At 39.1% G+C, this 22859-nt stretch overlaps 1 long non-coding RNA gene across 1 annotated transcript in view; it reads right to left on the bottom strand.

The window, feature by feature from the left end:
- Positions 1-741: 741 nt before the first annotated feature.
- Positions 742-22859, bottom strand: part of LOC129705402 (uncharacterized) — a 33491-nt gene continuing 11373 nt past the window's right edge. The window contains exons 2-3 of the long non-coding RNA XR_008724903.1: positions 9968-10120; positions 742-1226 (exon numbers count right to left, since the gene is read on the bottom strand). This is a non-coding gene — a long non-coding RNA (uncharacterized LOC129705402). The remainder of the gene's footprint in view (positions 1227-9967; positions 10121-22859) is intronic.

Genomic DNA, 22859 nt, shown 5'->3' with positions numbered 1-22859 from the left:
TATCTTTTAAGATCGCAAAAGCAGGTTAACGGGCAGATTTATGGCACTCAATAATCTACATGATCAGTTAAACAGTAACCTCACAATTGCATCCAGGAGAACCTCTCTTCCCCGTATGGCAGAATGCAAGTCCCATAGTGATTGACCTTTATGTATTAATAAAATCAACTACCAGCAGCCATGTAACTATCGGGTGGTTCTCAGAGAATGCCAAGCTTATGTCCACACATCTGCCATACACATGTGGACTCACTGTGTGTCAAGATTCTTAAATGTTAACTGTTTGCACTATCGTTGGATTTATTCGATATTTCACTGACACCGAGCAAATATCTTATCAAATTCTTGTCTGCAAGCTGAAGAAAGAAACAGAATTTGTAATCTGGGCCAATTAAGATATATTAACAAGTTTGTTAAATTTGGAATATTGGCTGTCTTGATGTTTTGATCCAAATATCAATATCAGCAAGAAGATGAATGATTTCCAACCTTCCTGGGGGGAAAGAGTGGTTGAGGAATACATCCTTCTTTCTGCGTGGTTGTTAATCCATTAATGTGTTTGTGGCATTGCAGTGATTGCGGCAGTGATCCATGGTGCTCTGGTATAAGGCGACATGTGCCTGATAGTGTGTGGAGCAGCGAAGACTAGCTCACGGATTGTGAAAATGTTTCACTGTTTCAGAATGCTCGCAGATGAAAGATGGACACGATTAAAAGGTGAAGTCTCTTGCCATTTACAGATTTTGCGGGACGTGTTATTTATTTGCTAATTATAAAAGCAGCAATTGGTAAAATACATTTTACAGGTAGATAAGACATGTGCTAATGATTCCCAACCAACCTACCACTAATTATATAAAGGATAAAGTGATCAGAAACATAGCATTATTGGCACACTGGATAACATGAGTTTGTATTGTCCAGTATATTTCCATTGTTTATTTTATTTGTTGCATCATGTAGATTACAAGCATCAGAATACTTGTTTCTTTATCAATAGTTGCAGTATTATCTGCCACATACCTTTGCTGGATAAATGTCACTGGCTTTTGGCCAGATTATCTAGTTTGAGTGTCATTGGGGGAAAAGCAAAAGACATGATCTATCTTGCACTGGTGAGTTATGGCTGGTGCTGGCAGATCATGAAGCAGCACTGATGGTGGTCAAAGAGATGCCCGGTGTCCAGATGATCCCAGCCTGCCAACTATAGGATATGAGCTTTCAGTCTGGAAGAGAACAAAATGAGAGAAGGAAAACAAATAAAAGAAGATAAATCTCCACAATTTAAGTACACATTCCTTATCTGCAAGCCCTCTGAAACATATTAACAAATACATACTCTTAAAAAATCTCTATCAAAGGATAAAGAGCAATACAGCAAAGGTTTAACGTTGAGTGCCCTGTTAATCCTCATCTGCTAAAGTATACAAAGTACATCAGTTATAAAGCTGACTAGCTTGCACAGATAGAACAGGTGTGTTCCAAAAGAAGATCAGTTTTTTAAAAAGTTGTGGGATATGCATTTTTAGTTATTTCAATGCAATTATGAACTAGAAAACTTTCTGTGATTTTATCTTTCAAATCAACTAACAACAATGCCTGAAGAAGAACATGTATGGGCTTTAATCCGACTGAAAAGCTGGAGTGATTTTAGGTAGATTCAATCCCCAAAATGGACCCTTGCAAAAATCTGGCTTCCACAGTATGCAGCCATGGCTAATTCACACTGCCATACTCAAAATTGCTTCTGCCAGCTTGCTTTGTTCAATATTGTTTTTGTTTTCATTTTAATTAAGAAATATGGTTGCAGTCCCAGATCTGAAGGGAAACACAGTAACACAGATTTGTTTTAACTGAGCAATTCTTCGAGAAAAAGGTGTTGTTGAAGAATTTCACTATAGCCTTCATTATAGTGGCATTATGCTTTCGTTATCTTGAATAAAATAAATATTATTGTTAAAAAAAAAACAATTTAAGAGAATTTAAGTTTCATGAATAAAGTTAGTCAAACTTAATATATATTGCAATTAAAAGATATTATTCTGTTTAAGTGATTTTGAGCAGATATCATACTGATTTCTAGTTTACAAACTGATTCTCAAAACCAGCCAAAGCAAAGCAGGCATTCAAAATATTTCAAACATTATCATAAGCTGCACCTAATAATTACCAAGTATTTATAATCAAATGAAGTCTCCCTGTTTCATGAACAGGGGATTACATGAAGTTTATTAATAGAAGAGATTCATTTTGTATACAGATTTGAATCTCTAAACCATTGCAAATTGCAAAGTTGAAGCTTTCTATAAATTAAGTGTGTGCAGAAGAGATGATATTCAATAAAATACTTTAACCCCAGATCCAAAAATCAAATATACTTGACATTTTTCAACAATACAAATGCAGTGTTCACATCTGCAATAGCAAATAAAAGGGTTAAAACATTTTAAAGCAAATCATTTCTGCCAATGCACTAGCCGCCATCTCTCTTCAACCCATGTTTTATCACTGAAAATGTTTCCATAGTTTTACCAACATAAAACTTGTTTTGATCATCAGAATATAAATTTGATATGTTTCGAATTATTTTTTCTGCAAATTATTCTTACTACTTTTTAAATTCTATCTCCTTGTAAAACCAGATCATTAAACAATCTGAAACTATCAGAAATTATATAGTTCTACATTGTTTTTAACACCTATTGCATGTGAATCCTATGAATTATGAAACTTCAGTATTTTATCCTGAATTTTATTTCCCTATTCAATAATTTCAGTGATGTCAGACCACAGACATCATCAAAACCTAGATTTTCAGTAATTTTTCTACCTATTTTTAAACTCAGACAGATCATGCCTCTATTGAGAAGAAAACAATTTGAACCTCAGAATTCCAGTGCATTAAATTAAGCTACCGAATTTCCTAAAGATAGTTCTTAAATCGACAACAAAATAGACTGAACGTGGGTACTAAACTGTATGTGGTGAGGTCGGGGATTCTCTATTTCAAAGGAAGTTGTGGGGGAGTGGAGTCAGGAGCAAGGATTCATTTACCCACTAAAATATTTTGGAAAAATAACCCATAAAATACTTCCTCACAGTACTAAATACTCTATTGATTGCTTCTCAAGTAAACGAGTAACAATTTATTTTTTTAACCCACTCATGAGGGGTAAATAAATAATTAAATGTGTTCTCACATATCTCAGTTCCACAACTATATACACATCTACATGTAACATTGTGAACAACTACTTTCCACCGTGTGTCATCTGTTAAGGCTTCTTTTTAAATGAAGGATAGGAAATGTATAAAATGTAAGGAAGGATTAAACTAATTTGATTCTTTCCACTTTTAACATGCAGTCTGCAACAGTATTTAATAAATTCTGTTTCAATAACTATGTTTAAAGTTAATTTAGAATAAGCTGGCACTCAGCCATAATCTGTTTCTTATATAATTTGTGTTATGATACAATGATATTCAATGCACACAAATTAAATAACTATAGCTCCTAGAACAATTCCAATCTTAATGCAGAAAAAGAATGACGCAGGCTATTTCATATTTTCACGCAAGTAATTTGCTATCTTTAATAGTAACCAATCCCTTGATTACAGTTAGTAATAAGATTTTCCTACAAAGTTTTTCTCAATGTTTTAAAGCTTGTTCCCAGTTTAACATAATTTGATATTGTTCTATTATTTGAATGATATTGCAAAAACTAAAATATAATTTCAAACTAATCAGAAATAATATGTAATAAAATTGGTTCCATTGATTTTTATAAAATCTTTGGCAATATTGATTTTTCTATTCAAAAATGTTTTCGTAAATTTCTGAAGCTTAATTTTCATGATTTTACTGCCATGCAATTAGTTGAGTAACAAGTAGGCAAATTTAGGAAATATATTAGGTTTTGCTGAACTGTATATGAAAATGTTTGCAATAAGGTTGTAAATGACAACAAAGATTCAGGTGGCAGGGAATTTTGTGCAGTAATATTTACTACTTAACTATCATTGGGATGATAAATTGTGAAGAAAAAGTTAAAAAAAAAAAAAAGTATTGTCTAGCAATTCATCATGTCAGTAGCACTCATATTATATTTGTATCAGAGCTTATTCTGCATCCGAAATTCATTCTATTGACAATAATGTCTGTAGACTGTGTTAGGTCCACCCGACTGCGATGAAATTTCCAATTATCCATTTGTTGCAAAGTTAAAAGAAAAGTTGCATTCTGAAGGGCCAGCTTTAGTGATAGAAAAAGTGACGAGTCATCAGCTTTCTGCTTTAATGAACCATCTACCTCCACATCGACTAGTGAGTGCAATTAAAAGCAGAAACCTGGAACTTGCTCAGATTTGTCCTGCTCATTCACGGGCCTTGTTAAACCGATACCTTGCCAATAGACTTCCCATTCAAAGTGCACAAGGGCATGAATTTGCAACATTCACATACTAGTTTCTCACTAAAGTGACAGCCAAATAATTTATCTGGCCCTGAACACTAAAAGATGTTTGCATACCCATTTCTTCAAATGAACAAAACAGTATTTCTTTTGGTTTTTGCTTTCTATTTCTTTTAATCTTTTATTTTTGGCAAATAATTTCACATTGAATAAAGTATTCTTGAGGGATTAAAGGTAAATTAAAATTACAAAGACGGACAGACATTCTGATCATACAAGTTTGTCTTCATTTTACATAAAGTTTGGATAAATATTGAGTAATTTTATGTTTTGAGCATATTATTCAAAAATACATTTCCTTTTGAATATGTGTTCAGTTGCTAAAAGCCTAAGAAGGAGCATTGATTGTAATCTAATTCATTCTTCCTGCCTTGGACTCTGGACTCTGATTGGCACCTGAGGATCCTTTAAGGCCGTTAGGATATGAAGTAAAGGTTTAGCCTCTCCTGTTCCAACATCATTGATGTGCAAAAGCACAACAACAAAAAAGGACTTTAAAAAGGTAGCAAATTGATGTCAATGAATGGACAGGAATTCCGGGGGAAGTTTTAGGTATTATAAAAGTTGTACGTGGTTTTTTAGCATTAACTACAAATCTAAATCATTTCCTATTTTATTATATTTCAGCGCTAGTCCATAACTAATGGCCAGCAATTTATTTTAACATTTTATGCACCGCGAGGCAATCAGAAATGCAAGATTCAGGCAAACACTAACAGATTACAAAAAAAAAGATGCAAAGTGCTGGAGTAATTCAATGGGTCAGGCAGCATCTGTGGAGAACATGGATAGGTGATGTTTTGTGTCGGGACCCTTCGTCAGACTCAATGTATATACGGGTTTGATAACAAAATTGGGATTGTTACTGCGTGAGTGGAGAGTTCAGAGAGAGGGAGATTGAATTGGGTAAGGGGGGGGTGGAGACATTAAGATGTGTCATGCCGTGTTGGCAGTAGGAAATAAAAAAGTCCAGGGAGGATAGAAGACCGGCAGGGGGAGTCATGAAGATAGAAGAGCTTGGCACTGGGAGGTGAGAAATTTCTTTCATCAACATGAGTGGAGATACTTTTGAAGCAGGATGCAGTTTTGGACTCCAAATTTGATTGTGTGCAGTTTTGGTCTCCAAATTTGAGGAAGGACATTCCTGCTATTGAGGGAGTGCAGCGCAGGTTCGCAAGGTTTATTCTCAGGATGGCAGGACTGTTATATGTTGAAAGAATGGGGTGACTGGGCTTGTATACTCTGGAATTTAGAAGGATGAGAGGATATCTTATTGAAATATATAAGATTACTAGACTAAGTGGGACCCGTTGGGTCCCAGCATCACACAGGAGGGCTGGTCATCCAACGCAATATTCCACCTCTCCACCAATTCTAATATTTGTGGCCAGTTGGGGGGGGAGGGGAGGGGGGGGCTTTCTGGAGCGCTAATATGGGTGTTGTGGGCTGAAGGGACTGGTTTCCAGAGGGCTAGTATGCAAATTGTGTGCCAAATGGATTCTTGGGCTGGCGTCCCAGTCAATCAAGCCTGTTGTGCTGGCAACTCACTCACTCATGGCTGGTGGGCTGGTAGTTGACTCACGGCTAATCCTTGAAATTCTATTTCAAGCAGGGTATAAGGCCACCAAATTCAAGTGCAATTTCTTACCACTTCTAGCAGGGTGCAAGGCCACCAAATTCAAGTGCAGTTTCATACCATTTGAAGTAGGGTGCAAAGCCACTAAAGACAGCGAGTCATGACCTCTCCCTCCTCCATCTTGAAGAGACTGAGCCACACCCACATTTTCGGGTTTTATAACCCCATGCAGAGGGGGACTGAGTAAGATGGCCAAAAATCACAGCCGTAAGTGGTAGCGTTTTATCTAAAATCAATATACAGTGCAAACAGGAAGTAAGTGCATTTACAGTAGTGCCTTTTAACTTCAAGCCAAAGCACCCAAGCCACCATTTGCAGTACGTAGTGCATTTCAACTTCATGCCATCATTTGCAGTAAGTACTGCCTTTCAACTTCAAGCAAATGCACCCAAGCCACCAGTTGCAGTAAGTAATGCCTTTTAACTTCAAGCCATTGCATCCAAGCCACCATTTGCAGTAAGTAGTGCCTTTCAACTTCATGCCACCATTTGCAGTAAGTGGTGCCTTTCAACTTCAAGCCACACCCAAGCCACCATTAGCAGTAAGAGGTGCCTTTCAATTTCAAGTCAAAGCTCCCAAGCCACCATTTGCAATAAGTAGTGCCTTTCAACTTCATGCCACCATTTGCAGTAAGTGATGTCTTTCAACTTCAAGCCACATCCAAGCCATCATTTGCAGTAAGTAGTGCCTTTCAACTTCAAAGCTCCCAAGCCACCATTTGCAGTAAGTGGTGCCTTTCAACTTCATGCCACCATTTGCAGTAAGTAGTGCCTTTCAACTTCAAGCCATTGCACCCAAGCCACCATTTGCAGTAAGTAGTGCATTTCAACTGCAAGCCAAAGCACCCAAGCCACCATTTGCAGTAAGTAGTGACTTTCAATTTCATGCCACCATTTGCAGTAAGTAATGCCTTTCAACTTCAAGCCAATGCACCCACGCCCCCCATTTGCAGTAAGTAGTGCCTTTCAACTTCAAGCCACACCCAAGCCAACATTTGCAGTAAGTATTGCCTTTCAATTTCAAGACACACCCAAGCCAACCGGGGGGGGGGGGAGCTTTCTGGTGCGCTAGTATGAAACATTTTAGAACCAATGGACATTTTCTTGCAAGCTTTAGAACCAATAGAGACACATTTCGCAAGTTTTAGAACCAATAGACATTTTTTTGCAAGCTTTAGAACCAATGGACATTTTTTTTGCAAGCTTTAGAACCAATAGACATTTTTTGAAAGCTTTAGAACCAATAGACATTTTTTTTGCAAGCTTTAGAACCAATAGAGACACTTTTTGCAAGCTTTAGAACCAATAGACACATTCTGCAAGCATTTTAGAACCACTAAGGGCACTTACATTTGAGTCGACATGTGTTCAGTGTTATTCACAGCTCAGAGAAACGTGACCCTCTGCCTTCCTCCATCTTGAAGAGACTGTGTGGCACACCACTTCCTGGTTTTATAGTCCCTCCCCCCTGCCGCCAGCGGGGGCAGCAGAGAGAATGGGGAATTTTGTAAAAACATTAATATCTCTGTCATTTTTAATCGACGGGAAAAATCCTCAGCACACATGCAGCGGACCATTTGCAGTCTCTGAGCAAGGTGGCTAAAAAATGGCGGCCGTAGGTGACAGCATTCTCTCGGAAATCACAGCAAAGATGGTCAAAACTGGTCAAGAACAGACTTTTAGTAATATAGATAGATAAAGGGATTGGACAAGCTAGAGGCAGGAAACATGTTCCCAATGTTGGGGTGTCCAGGACCAGAGGCCAAAGTTTAAGAATAGGGGTAGGCCATTTAGAACGGAGATGAGGAACAACTTTTTCGCCCAGAGAGTTGTGAATCTGTGGAATTCTCTGCCACCAAAGGCAGTGGAGGCCAATTTTCTGGATGCTTTCAAGAGAGAGTAAGATAGAGCTCTTAAAGATAGCGTAGTCAAGAGACATGTGGAGAAGGCAGGATGGGGTACTGATTGTGGATGATCAGCCATGATCACAATGAATGGCAGTGCTGGCTCGAAGGGCCGAATTGCCTACTTCTGCCCCTATTGTCTATTGATGGACCAAAAATGTCTAGTGTACTACATGTTAGATACTAACCTGATGAATCCAAATTTGCTATATTATAAAAATAAAGTTTTAGGAATGAACAATCGTAGGAGGGGGAATAGAAGAACATTTGGATAGAGGCAGAAATGGACTCACCAAAGCAGAATAAATTGCCAACCATATAATTAAGCACCAGAATATAAAAGATACTGAAGGCAAAAAATACTTGTTATAAGTTTAATCAAACATAACCTATGTATGGTGAAACTATCTTTGCATGTTTAATGCCTATAATGTGAGAATGAAGGGCATAGTCAGTTCATTCCCATCAGATTCCTGTTGGGTCAGTTTAGATTAGTTTGGTTCAGAGATACAACGCAAAAGCAGGCCCTTCGGCCCACCAAATCAGCACCGACCAGTGACCCCTGCACATTAACACTATCCAACACACACTAAGGACAATTTACATTTATACCAAGCCAATTAACCTGCAAACCTGTACGTCTTTGGATTGTGAGAGGAAATCGACGATCTTGGAGAAAACCCACGCAGTCACGGGGAGAACTTACAAACTCCATACAGACAGCACCCGTAGTCAGGATCGAACCCAGGTCACGTTTGGATTCAATTAATTTGTCGTGGCATCACTAAAAAAAATCTGTTTTACCACATTGATTTATTGCACACGAGAGGGGCCATTTCACTGCTGGGTTTAGAGGTCTAGCAAAGGTAAACAGTCCCAAAATGGAGTTTCTTTCATGGAGAAGGCAAAATCTGAAGCCCACCTCATCTCCACATTCAAGGTGTTTAAGGATTACTGCAGATGGATGATAAATGCTCAAACTTGATTGCATACACTCTGTATGATGGTCAGTCTTACAAACGAGACAATAGAATATGACATGAGAATTGCTTCCATGGAGTGGTATATTGCTTTAACCATCTATCAAGTGGCTGAGGTAAATCTGGTCGCCTAATGGACACTATTTTGAAGGTTTGGGGTATTATTACATTTTAATCTAAAATTAGAATGAGTGGCTTTCAAACTAATTAGGCTTGCTACTGATAATAACTCACAAAGGAATCTGTAGAGTGTGTTACAGTTTCAGTACATCACAAATGTTTTACGAGATTCATATGAAAGCTCCTTACCATGGGGGTCATTGTGCTGAACCAAATCCATGCATCAGGCTTGCCCCAACCCCCAGCCCTCTCCTATGGCCACAATAACCTTTTGTGGAAGCTAATCTACAAGCTAGAGTGTTCTGCATGTGCCAATCAGATATCATGTCCTAAGGAATCCTTTGGGGTGGCACGGTGGCGCAGCGGTAGAGTTGCTGCTTTCCAGCGCCAGAGAGCTGGGTTCAATCCTGACTACGGGTGCTGTCTGTACGGAGTTTTTACATTCTCCCTGGGACCACGTGGGTTTTCACCAGGTGCTCCGGTTTCCTCCCAAAGTTCCAAAGACGTGCAACTTGGTAGGTTAATTGGCTTTGATAAAATTGTAATTCGTCTCTAGTGTGTAGGAGAGTGCGAGCGCGCGGGGATCGCTGGTCGGTGGGGCTGATGGGCATGTTTCCATGCTGTATCTCTAAACTAAACTAAACTAAACTAGAGCGCCCTATCTAACCTCCCCTTCACTCTCACCACCAGACAATCATGATGCTCAACTTTAGCTCTTCATAAGTCTGATATCAGTCACATGTAAACCAGGTTCAAATAAATATACTTCAATTAAAACATAACGAGTAATTAAAATGTAAATTAATTTAAAACATTATTGCTAATTAAAATATCAACAAAATGAAAATGGCTCACCTTTCCCATCCAGGCCAGCAAATGTAAAACAAGGAGCCAGATACGAAGTGTATCCAGCACCAAGAACCTCCATCGACCGCATGGTGACTCTCAGGATAGAGCAAGAGGTCAAATGTCCCAACGCCTGTCCTCCAGCATGGTCTCACTTCTTCACTGCAATGTACAAGCATGAGAGTCACGTAGATGCTGACCCATCAGGGTTTCCTTACCGCAAGTTCTCCTCCAACCCACAAGTAACTGCGTGCATTTCAGGCCAATCCATCTCAATCAACTCAATGTGAACTGTGGGCGCAGATAAAGCGCAGTTGGTTGAAGTTGTATAAAGTCACGTAAAGAAAGTTGAACTATTTATTTCACAAAATGCTGTGTAACTATTTTTTTGGGATTCAATTCTTAATCTGTGATATGATAGGCTTTTTCTGTCAAACATAAGTTAAAGATCGACTAGGTGAATTTACCAACTAACTCGATAAGAAACTCTAGTTTAAATGCAAACAGATTCAAGATTTGAACGTATTATTGGTGAACTTACAGGACCAAACGGAACTTTATGTTATTGTAGTTCTCTTTTAATTAAAGGCATTTGTAAGTCCAACACCATGGTGCAGCTGGTAGAGCTGCTTGCTCACAGCAACAGAGAGTAGGGTTTGATCCTGATCTCGAGTGCTGTCTGTGTGGAGTTTACGTGGGGTTTCTCCCTGTAACTGCATGTGTTTCATCCGGTTTTTTCCCACATCCCAAATACACACGGTGAATCAGTAAATTGCCCTTAATGTGTAGGAAATGGATGGGAAAGTGGGATAACATAGAATTGGTGTGAACAGCTGATCAATGATCAGCATGGATTCAGTAGGCCAAAGGTCCTGTTTCCATGTTGTATCACTAAATTCAGTAACAAATAAAAAATTCTGAGCAATAATGCAGCTATTAGAATATGACAGCCAGTCTCTAACTTGGATGGAGCTCAAATTATTGACACTTTCTGTATTGTATGAGTGTGACGCACTGGATTTATTCCAGCCCAGGATTATCTGGAGCAAGACAATTCATGGCAACAGTTCACACCATATATATTAAAATAAATAGAATCAGTCATACATTGTGGAAACAGGCAGTTCAGCTCAACTTGCCCAAACCGACCAACATGTCCCGTCTACACTAATCCCACCTGCCTATGTTTGGCCCATATCCCTCTAAACTTGTCCAATCCATGTACCTGTCTATTTGATTCCTAAATGTTGTGATAGACCCTGCCTCAACCATCTCCTCTGGCAGCTCCGTCCATAAACCCACCACCGTTTGCGTGAAAAAGTTATCCCTCAGATTCCTATAATAAATCTTTGCACCGTAAACCTATGCCCTCTGGTTCTCGATTTTGGTTCTCTCTGGGCAAGAGACTCTGTGTGTCCACCTGATCTATTCCTCCCATAGTTTTTTTACAAAACTAAATTTCTAACTGAGAATTAAAGTGCAGCATAACAAAAAGAAAGATTTCATTTAACTAAAAGTGATTACTTCATTTCCATATACTATTAAAACTCTGTGTATGTGTGTGTATTCGTGGGTGTATGTCAGATTCGGCCTTTGATTCCTTGGTCTGCCAGCACCACACACTGAATCTCCGTAATTTTTTCCATTTCGCTAGCTAATTCACTTTTACATTCACTCATGCACTCCTCAAAACATTTGGATATTTCAGTTCGGTAACAACACCCTCCCCCCTCTCCCCCCCCCCCCCCCCTCTCCCCCCCCCCCCTCCCCTCCCTTCCGCTCCCCCTCCCTCCCCCCCTCCCCGTACTCGGGGTCTGAAGCACGTTCGGGGACCAGACCCAACGGGTCTGCACTTGGTCTAGTATCTATTAAAACTCTGTGTGTGTGTGTGTGTGTGTGTGTGTGTGTGTGTGTGTGTGTGTGTGTGTGTGTGTGTGTGTGTGTGTGTGTGTGTGTGTGTGTGTGTGTGTGTGTGTGTGTGTGTGTGTGTGTGTGTGTGTGTGTGTGTGTGTGTGTGTGTGTGTGTGATTTTGCCTTTGAAACGTAGTTCCTCAAAAACCAGATGCAAAAACGCAAAGATTTTTACATATTTCAGTAGGGATTTAACTTATGATTTCAGAAATGCACTCCTCTCTAGATTTGGTCAATTATTTCCCCAGATTTTGAATAAAATTGTTCACAAAACATCAAAAATTTTAAAAATCAAACTGCTGCATGAGTCACAGTGCCACCTCATTGATCCAATCACAATGGATCTCATTTACATATATGACATCACAACGGGACAGGGGTGGGGGATTGGATCCTTCACGTGGTCCCACTAAAATCAAACTGCTGCATGAGTCACAGTGTCATCTCACAGATGTACAATTACATCACAATGGGACAGGGGTGGGAGATCTCTCCCCCTCCCTGACATTTAAAAAAAATTAAGGTTGCCCAGCTGCTGACCTCACAATGCCTTTGCACCTGGCCCAACTGCCTCCAGGCCCCGCTCGGCCCTACCACCCTCCCCCCTCCCAGCCTGGCTGCTGGGCCCGCCCGGCTTCGCCCACTGATCTTACAATGCCTTTGCACCTGGCCCAACTGCCTCATGGCCCCGCCCTGCCCTGCCCCCCACCTGGCCCCACCCTTCATTGACAGTTTAGATCAGACCCGCTGTGTGTGTGTGCGTGGTTGGGGGGGGGGTACTCCCCTGAAACCGCACATTGGGGAACAGACCCAACGGTCTAGTAGAATATTAAGTTAAATATTTTTGGATCAAATACCTTTCTTTGTATGATATTGATGCACCTTGATTACCCAATTTCTGAATGAACATAGAGATGGCTTATTTTGCAAAGTGAGAAACCAGACCCATCCACTCCCGTACGTGAAAGTCCACTCACTAATTGTACACAGCAGAGAGAAAGCTGTGCAGTTTTAATGGGCTAGGCTGAGAATCATATGTGCATGATCAATTACATTGACAGCAGGTGATCAAGTGCTCAGCTGACCCATTATTTTCCAGTTAAAGTTGCATTGATAAGAAAATAAGCTCAAGTCTCTGAAAATCATAAATGCCTGTGGACTTGATTAAGACAGTATGGCACAGTGGTGCAGCTATTAGTGCTACTGCCACAGAGATTTACAATAATGTTTGGGCATGTTTGAGGGCATAACCGTGGGATGGAGAGTTATAAGGAGAGGGTGGGTTGAAATTAATAGATTGTTCATCTGGAATGCCATGTGGTAATCAACTGTATCTTTGGCATGTGCATCTTTGGAGTGGATGCACAAGCCCAATGTAAATCATGGCTGAGAAATGGACTCACTGTCTGAGGTTGCACCTACTGGTAAAGGAGAGGAAAGAAAGCAGTATGGATCCTAAGGTGGAATAAAAACATTTAATTCTTTCTTTTCTTTTTCTTTTCTTCTTTCTTTCCCTTTTTTCCTTGTTCTTTTTTTCCGATCTAGTTATTAGTTTATAAAATGTTAAAACTGTAGCAGTACGAATATTGTATAACTGTTACGTCGATTATTTTCTCTTTGTACAATTGCTTCTAATAAATATAAATAATATAAAACTAAAAAATAAAAATAAAAATAAAAATAAACCATTTATTTTGGTTTCTGCTTCAGATTTGTCCTTTGCCATTCCAGCTATATAGAGAATGTCACAAAGTTCTGGAGTAACTCAACATGTCAGGTAGCATCTCTGGGGTACATGGATATGTGTGTTTTCATTTGAGATGAGACTGAAGAACGGTCTCGAACCGAAACGTCACCTATCCCAGTTCTCCAGAGAAGCTGCCCGACTTGCCGAGTTACTCCTGCACTTATAATATTTTTTGTGTATTAACCAGCATCTGCAGTTCTTTGTTTCTATAAAGAGAGTGAGAATGTCCAAACTTTCCAAAGTACTTCCTGGACAATATTTCAGAGGCATCGTAACCATTGCTCTACATAAAAAAACATTATTGAAATTACTTTATGAATTCTTCTCATCGTAAATAATATATTTGGAAAAACATCCTACCACAGGTGGGTTGATTTGAAAAAAATATTACAATCAATGCTTCTTAGGATTTTAGCAACTGATCACATTTTCGAAAGGATTTTTTTTCCTGAATAATATGATTAAAACATAAAATTGCTCAACATTTATCCAAACCATGTAAAATGAAGACAAATTTGCACGATTATTCTGATCAGAATATCTGTCAATTTTTGTATTTTTTCTTTACCTTATCCCATAAGAGAATATGACCATATTAAATGATATGCAAAATTGAAGAACACCAAATAAATGTCTGTATAACAAACTATAGTTCAATCATTCATTCTGTTTTCAGCTGTAATAAAATGGTGCATCACTTGATACAGTGTTATATAGACACCTCAGAAAACAACTGGGATTCATTGAATGGTGGAAAATATTTATATTTTATTAAAATTATTTACTCAAACAAAAGTTTTGATGAAGTTATCGGCTAATTAAAATTAATATGATTTGTATATGTTTGAAATAAGATGCTATTTACTTGCTTATATATAATTTGCAGAAATTTATCAATATACAATAGACAATAGACAATAGGTGCAGGAGTAGGCCATTCGGCCCTTCGAGCCAGCACCGCCATTCAATGTGATCATGGCTGATCATCCCAAATCAGTACCCCGTTCATGCCTTCTCCCCATATCCCCTGACTCCGCTATCTTTAAGAGCCCTATCTAGCTCTCTCTTGAAAATATCCAGAGAACAGGCCTCCACCGCCCTCTGAGGCAGAGAATTCCACAGACTCACAACTCTCTGTGAGAAAAAGTGTTTTCTCGTCTCCATTCTAAATGGCTTACCCCTCATTCGTAAACTGTGGCCCCTGATTCTGGACTCCCCCAACATCGGGAACATGTTTCCTGCCTCTAGCGTGTCCAAACCCTTAACAATCTTATGTTTCAATAAGATCACCTCTCATCCTTCTAAACACCAGAGTGTAGAAGCCCAGCCGCTCCATTCTCTCAGCATATGACAGTCCCACCACCCTGTGAATTAACCTTGTAAACCTATGCTGCACTCCCTCAATAGCAAGAATATCCTTCCTCAAATTAAGGGACCAAAACTGCACACAATACTCTAGTGTGTGCTCAAATACTCAAAGTACTCAAGCCTTTTTAATAATTATAAAGTTGAAATGAAATTCTTCAGCAGATCCACTATCTTTGTGAAATATTTTGTTACCTCAAATCTGTTTTCAAAACACTAAGCAGATGTTAAAATTTCATATTTCTTCAGCTATAGTTACATTTAACAAATTTACTTCAATGGAGATCGGGAAAATGTGCAAATTTAATATTGGACAATTTGTCAGAAAAGTAATGCAGTTTGTAATTGCCTCAAATAATAAAACCCCTAACTCATCTGCAAATAAAACTTGCTTTAAAATAACAAACATATGTTATCAATGCAACTATAATCTTAACCCAATCAAGTATTTTACTTTGGGATATTCAAATGGAAAGATAAATGATTTCGCTCTAAGGGGAAAATCTTCATCTTTTCTCAGCAACACTGAAGAGATGTTCAGGTATCAGCCACACACTGGACACATCCTCATCCTCAGTCAACCCTGGAGCCAAATGGATAACCAGTGACCATAACTCTTGCATCAGTTTTAGAACTTGTGACCAAAGGCAAATTTCTTCTTGTGAATTATTTTCTGACGCTTGTTTTTTCTTTTGTTATATTACAGTTGTTGTCACTGCCAACGTTATCTATATCATCTGCAGAGGGAAAAGCTGGTGAGTTGCTCCTTACATCCACTACATATCATTCATGATGAGCTTTTGATGGCATTGGGCCTGTGCTCTCTGGAGTTTAGAAGAATGAGGAGGGACCTCATTGAAACATATTGAATAGTGAAATAGAGTGGATATGGAGAGAATGTTACCACTAGTGCGAGAGTCTAGGACTAGATGTCATAGCCTCAGAATTAAAGAAAGTTTCTTTAGGAAAGAGATGAGGAGGAATTTCCAGTCAGAGGGTGGTGAATCTGTGGAATGTATTGCCACAGAAAGTTGTGGAGGCAAAGTCAATGGATATTTTTAAGGCAGAGATAGATAGATCCTTGATTAGTACGAGTATCAGGGGTTTTGGGGAGAAGGCAGGAGAATGGGGTTAGGAAGGAGAGATAGATCACCCATGATAGAAACAGTGGCAAAGTAGAGTTGATGAGCCGAATGGCCTAATTCTCCTCCTATCACTTATGATCAGCTGATGTGTCCAGCAGGACTGACCTGGTATCATTTAACTTGTGCTTCCCTGTTCATAATTATGAAGATTCATCACGGAATACACCACTCACTGAAAGGGATCAATCGTGACCACATTTGCGAAAAGAAACAGAGGCTTGATGAGAGAGTTACTAGATTTCCAAGTGTGCGTTATTTAAATTTACCATTCGCTTACAACAAGGAACTGGGACTTTCACAGCAGATAAGGGACTTTGAATTTACCAGTAAACGTGAACATATTTGACTGATATTGCAATCTAAACTTTCTCTAGAACTTGGAATTATTAGTTTCACTAGCTCCTAAAGTAGTAACGATAGAAACCAAATGGGAAGTTAGTGCAAAATTAATAGAAATTGGCAACATTGGTGACAAGATAATCAACTGGTTGGGGAAGGGGACCGATGAGGGGACAGATGAGGTGCCAGAGCTATCCTTGAGATCAAAGGAGCAACACCATAATTTCAGGAGGAGCCTAGAATTCTTCCTGAATAGTTAATCACAGCACCATTGGAGAAAGCAATAACTCTATCAATAAGCAGCTGATGGCAATGACAACCATAAGAGTAGTTTCACCAAAAATTGAATAGAAAGTAGACTATCAATATAATCTAAAAATTAATCTAAACATTAGTTAGTTTGTATGCAGAGGTGATTGTATTGTAGCTCGGGCGGCAATTTGGAATCATACAGCATAGAAACAAGACCCTTGGCACAACTCATCCACATTGATGTCACATCAAGCTAGTCCCATTTATTCACGTTTGGCCCAGATCCCAGTAAACCTTTCTTATTGAAGGTAGAAACAAAATGCTGGAGTAACTCAGCGGGACAGGCAGCATCTCTGGAGAGAAGGAATGGGTGACGTTTCAGGTCGAGGCCCTTCTTCGGACGTCAGAGTTTGAAGAAGGGTCTTCCGACTCTGGTCTTGACCCGAAACGTCAACCATTGCTTCTCTCCAGAGACGCTGCCTGTCCTGCTGAGTTACTCCTGCATTTTGTCTTTACCTTCCTATTCATACACCTAAACAAATATCATTTAGGTTGTATGAGAAAGTAATATGCAAAGTCTACAATTTCAGAAAATGGGAGGAAGCCATTTAAGAGGAGCATTTATTTTCTAATACAACACACTAACCTGTTCATCTTTGCCACACATCTTTGAAGATGGCATCTTCAACACATATTAGCACTTCCATGAAAAATAGTTAACACGAGCTATGCATGGTGATTGCAAAGTTTAACAAGAAATAACCATAAAAAGTATCGTCAACAGAATTATATGTATTAGTATTGGTTCATTATTGCCACACATACCATGACACAGTGTAAAACTTTGTTTTGCGTGTGATCTAAGAAATCATGTTGTACATGAATATATCAGGTAGTGGTTCTTGGTTGGTTCTTGGTTTCTTGGTCCTCTAAAACATTCCAATTGGAATTTAAACTGGAGGTCGTGCAAAAGAGAAAGTAAACAGAGTGGAAAATATTGAGCTACAGAAAAAGTGCAGATAAAAAAGTGCAGTGGCTCAACGCGGAGGATCGTAAGATCAGAAAGTCATACTGGGCATGCGAGAGATTCATTCAAGAGTCTGATAACAGCAGGAAAGAAGCTATTCTTGAATCTAGTGTGTGTGCTTTTGTAACTTCTGCCTGATGGGAAAGGGGAAAGAGAGAATGAGCAGAGAGTGAGTGGTTCTTGTTTATGTTGGTTGCTTCACTGAGATAGTGTGAATTGCAAATGGAGTTGATGGGAGTGGTTAGGTTGGTTTGTGTGATGAACTAGGCTACATTCATAATTCTGCAAATTCCTGCAATCTGGGGCAGAGCAGTTGGCATGCATCATCACAGGGTGCTGTCTATGGTGCATCTGTAGACATTGGTAAGAGTCTTTGGAGACGTACAGATTTTCATTAATCTTCTGAGAAAGCAGAGGTGTTGGTGTGTTTTCTTGCCTCTCGCATCTATGTGGTTGGATCAGGACAAATCCTTAGTGATATTTACACCTTGGATCTTCAAGCTCTCGGCCATCTCTGCTTCAGTACTAATGTTGCAGACTTGGTCATGTACTCCACCCTGCTTCACGAGGTCAATCACCTTCATTTCCCTGAGATTGAGGGAGAGGTTGTTTGCTTGGCTCAATACTACTAAGATCTCTATCTCCTTCCTGTACTCCACCTCATCATTCTTTGAGAACCGATCAACATCAGTGGTGTCATCTGCAAACTTGAAAAGGGAGTTGGAGCAGAATTGAGCTCTTAGTCATGAGTATATAGGGAGTAAGGGAAGAACACAACTTCCTGGGACACAGGTGTTGAGAATTATTGGACAGGTTGTTTGTTGCCTATCCTTACTGATTATGGTCCATAGATCAGGAAGTCAATGATCCAGTTTAGTTTAGTTTAGTTTAGTTTAGTTTAGTTTAGTTTAGTTTAGTTTAGTTTAGTTTAGTTTAGTTTAGTTAGTTTAGAGATAGAGAATGGACAAGCACATTTACTTGAGAAACATTTTTTTTAAACGTTTTATACCAAGCCTACAAACCTATACATCTTTGGCGTTTGGGAGGAAACCGAAGATCTCGGAGAAAACCCGCACAGGTCATGGAGAGAACATACAAACTCCGTACAGACAAGCACCCATAGGCAGGATCGAACCCAGGTCTCTGGTGCTGTAAAGCAGTAGCTCTACCACTGCGCCACCGTGCCACCAGTAGCAGAGGGAGCTGCTGAAACCTAGGCTAAGGTGTTTGGAGATGCGTTTAGATGGAATTATGGTGTTGAATGTGGATCTATAGTCGGTAAATGTGCGTCTGATGTATGCATATTTGTTATCCTGATGTTCCAGGGATGAGTGTAGTAACAGGGAAATTGTGTCTGTCATGGTAAATGTGAATCGCAGCTGATCAAGGCTGCCTGGGGGGCTGGAGTTGATGTGTGCCATGACCAGTCTGTCAAAGCACTTCATGATGGTGGATATCAAAGCCACCAGGCAGTAGGGGATCTACTTAAGAAGGTGGGAACCTCAGAATGGTGTAGGGAGAGGTTAAATCTGGGGACTCCACCCAGGCCATTTGTTTTGTGTGAGTTCACTCTCAGGAGGGCCAATATAATGTCTGTGATGGTAATCATGGGTACAGGCACACGCAAGGCTGTCAGGGCATGTAGTGTCATTCCATACATATGTCACGAATATACTATATTTAGGTTATTCTACTGATAATTGGTATAACATTTAGTTGATCTGAACAATGCTTCAAAAGATTGGCATATGGATAATGTTTGAGATAATTTTCATATTTACCATCATCTTGAAACAACGCTACTCAATCATTACATCAGGCAGAAGGGTGATCATATATCTCAATATCATTGTGCTTTCTACCAAAAAAAAATCAACAGAAATATCAGGGAAGGATTAAAATTATTAACGTATTCTCCCATCAATTTCCCCAAACATTAGCAAATCATAATCACATTTTATGATCTTGCATTTCAGACTACTATGGGATTGCATTAGCAAAGAAATTCAAGGTTTAATTGGAAAAGATATGAGAATTTAGGCAAACCTATTAAACATAAAAGGCAAATGTGAGAAGTGATTATTGTAGTTAATTAGAAAATGTAAAACAGATTTACATTGACAAACATATACTGATGTAAGAATTGTCAAATTCTGCAACCAAATGATTTTGATTGAAACATAATAAATTGATTACTAGATTATTATTAACAATTATGCTTCAGAACAGTGTGAAACAAAATTAGGCAAGATTGCATTGTCCTACTCAAAAAACAATGGAGGTTTTTTTTAATACAAGAATATTGGCTGATTGGGCCTTGTTTAAATTATTACAAATTAATTTACCTGCCAAAAGAGCTTCATAAAACTGATATTGCTTTATATATTCAGGGGATATAGAGCCAACTTACTCTATATTGTATAAAAACCAAATCCCTATATTTTTTGTTTTTTTTATGTGGAATAGCCCGTCCAGGCATTTTTTAATTAACACACCCAGCATTTACTCTAAGCATGATTCACCTTTTTTTTTTAATCACAGAGAGGCAAAGTGCATGCCACAATGACCCTGAACAATCATGTAATCAATTTTAAAAATATTCACAAGTGCCTTTTAGGATACCGTAGATGGATAATAATATGCAACACCACTAATGCTCAAAGGATAGGTCCGTGAGAATAAAATGAAATTAGGGAAAATGTGATGTTATTGGAGCGCTGTTCACATCTAGACCAGGGATTGGGATAAGGACGAAGTTAATTGCATTTCCAGATGACAAACCGCTCACCTCAGAACTGAATGGCTCTTTATGAAAGCTATCAGTAATAAACTGTAAATCTCAGCTATGATTGCAAATAAAGGTCATGCCCCTTGTGCTGCTGATGTCCCTGTCTTATTATATTCCCCAGATCCTTTCCAGTCCTTAAGGTGCCTAAGCTCAAAAAAGCAATCAACACTGAAAATATTTTTTCCCCCCTTTTTTCTCGTGACACCCATCCCCATACTTTGATAATCATAAACGTCTCATCTACAAAACAACAGGAATTTTGATCCTTGGGAGAAAATCACTGCTTAACCCTCACACGCCAAGCTGGTAAAAGATTCCGTCAAAAGCAGCTTCCCGGCTAAATTGAAATGCATAGTTCATGTACCCCATGCCTCGTTCAACTGATTTTAAAAACGCTTTCAGTTTTCCAATTTGAATCATTTAACACAGGGAATAGAATCACACCAATGTGGTATTCAACGTGCGTTTGTAGTGCAAGTTATAGAATAAGTTACAGGTAGTTTTGTTGCAATATAATTTTATTATGCAGTAAATCTGATAGGTTTTCGGGGGTCTTACAGCTCTTGATTGATGCATTGTCTTCTTCTGGAATCACAACGAGAAGCAACTTAGTAAATGGACCTTCCCGCGACCGCTTTGTGCAGACCACGGCTGTAAATTATTGGAGTAACATCCAACATTGTACCCGTGATGAATTTTGGCAGGATAGTTATAAAAACTTCATATGTCAAAAAGAGAGGGGGAGGCAATCAGATAAGAGGAATGGGAAAGTGGGGGGTGGGGGGGGGGGGCTGTGGAAAGCGCTATAGCAATCACAGGTGCATAAGATGTGTCCAATGTCGAAACCCGCTCGAAAACGCTTACCTGAAATGCGACGCTTTCCTGTTTCGATTTTCTTTTTTAATGTCCCCCCCACCCCCCGTCTATAATGAGGCCCTGTTTTTTTTTGCCAAAATTACCATGTAAATCAAAGTGATGTGTAAGATGCAATTTGTAAATCTAACAATTGATTACAAATTCTGTTGCAGGCTTTTCCTACCTCCACAAATCAAAGGTTAATTACTTATTTGGATAGTGGATTATTATTTAAATTAGAGAGGTTGTGTTACTACATATATTAATGGAAAAATAAATGTGAGGGTGTCCAGGGTGTTATTTTATCGTTACAAATCATAGGATATAACACTAGGTTTTTATCTTCTTTAGCCCTTCTCACTTTTAAAACTGTGCATCCAAATCAATGTAATGTCACTGTACAGTGCAAAAGTGTTTTCAAAAATAGTATTTCCATTAACAAAACTATTTTGTGCTTGACTTTGTGATTTCTAGGTTGAAATTATTTTTTTAACAGAGGTTGCTATCTTCCTCATAATAGACCCTTCTGTAATAGCTAATGAAGGTAATGAAATATGACATGCAGTTTGGCCCTTGACCATGGATTGCTCCCCCTCCCTCAGTATCTTGAACAAAGCCAAAACAGATGTAGCTACTTTGTGGTTTAGCATTGACGTATGCTGTTAGACCAGGTCATTAGGTTCCCAGATATTAAAATCTGCACTCTGCAAATGTGCAATTCTCTGATTTAACAAGAGACTGTCCCGAATGTTTCTCAATACAGAGGAAAATCAAGTTAATGACATGTCATGGCAGAATCGAGAGGCCACTAATGATGTTCAATTCCAAAGGTTCGTTATTAACAGGATAGATACGGAGAGACGATATCTTCTAGCTGGAGAGTTTGGAACTAGGAGGTATGGTCTCTGGATAAGGGGTCAGTCATTTAGGTACGAGATGAGGAGAAATTTCTTTATGATGAGAGTGATAAATCTTTTTGAATTCTCCAGCTCAAAAACAGCGGATGCTCAGTCACTGGGTATATTCAAGGGCGAGACAGATAGATTTTTTGGACACTGTGGTATTGCGAGGACAAGGATATTCAGCAGAAAAACGGGCTCGAGCCACAGGTTCAGCAATGATCGTACAGTGATGGAGCGGCTCAAAGGCCATGTGGACCACTGCTGCTCCTGTTTTTAGATTCAAACACAGTTGTCCTGTCGACTCAAAATTGCTTGAGTGCGTGCTGCATCGACAATAAAAGATATCATTAAGAAACGATTACAGTACTTCCCTGATAATATGCAAGACGTGATTAAAAAAAAAAAACCCACAGAAGCTTCCATGTTTTAGCACCTTTTCATTTCTTTCAGCAATGAAGCTCAGATGTGCTATTATACACTGGGATGCGAATGAAATAACATGGTCTTACATGCTATTGTCCATGCAGCTATGTGGGATTCTGCATTCGCTTGTTCTCTCGCCATGTACAC

Source organism: Leucoraja erinacea, chromosome 17, assembly GCF_028641065.1.
Source record: "Leucoraja erinacea ecotype New England chromosome 17, Leri_hhj_1, whole genome shotgun sequence".
Classification (NCBI taxonomy): Eukaryota; Metazoa; Chordata; class Chondrichthyes; order Rajiformes; family Rajidae; genus Leucoraja; species Leucoraja erinaceus.
The sequence above is the reverse complement of the archived record's forward strand: the minus strand, read 5'-3'. Positions and strand labels throughout refer to the sequence as shown.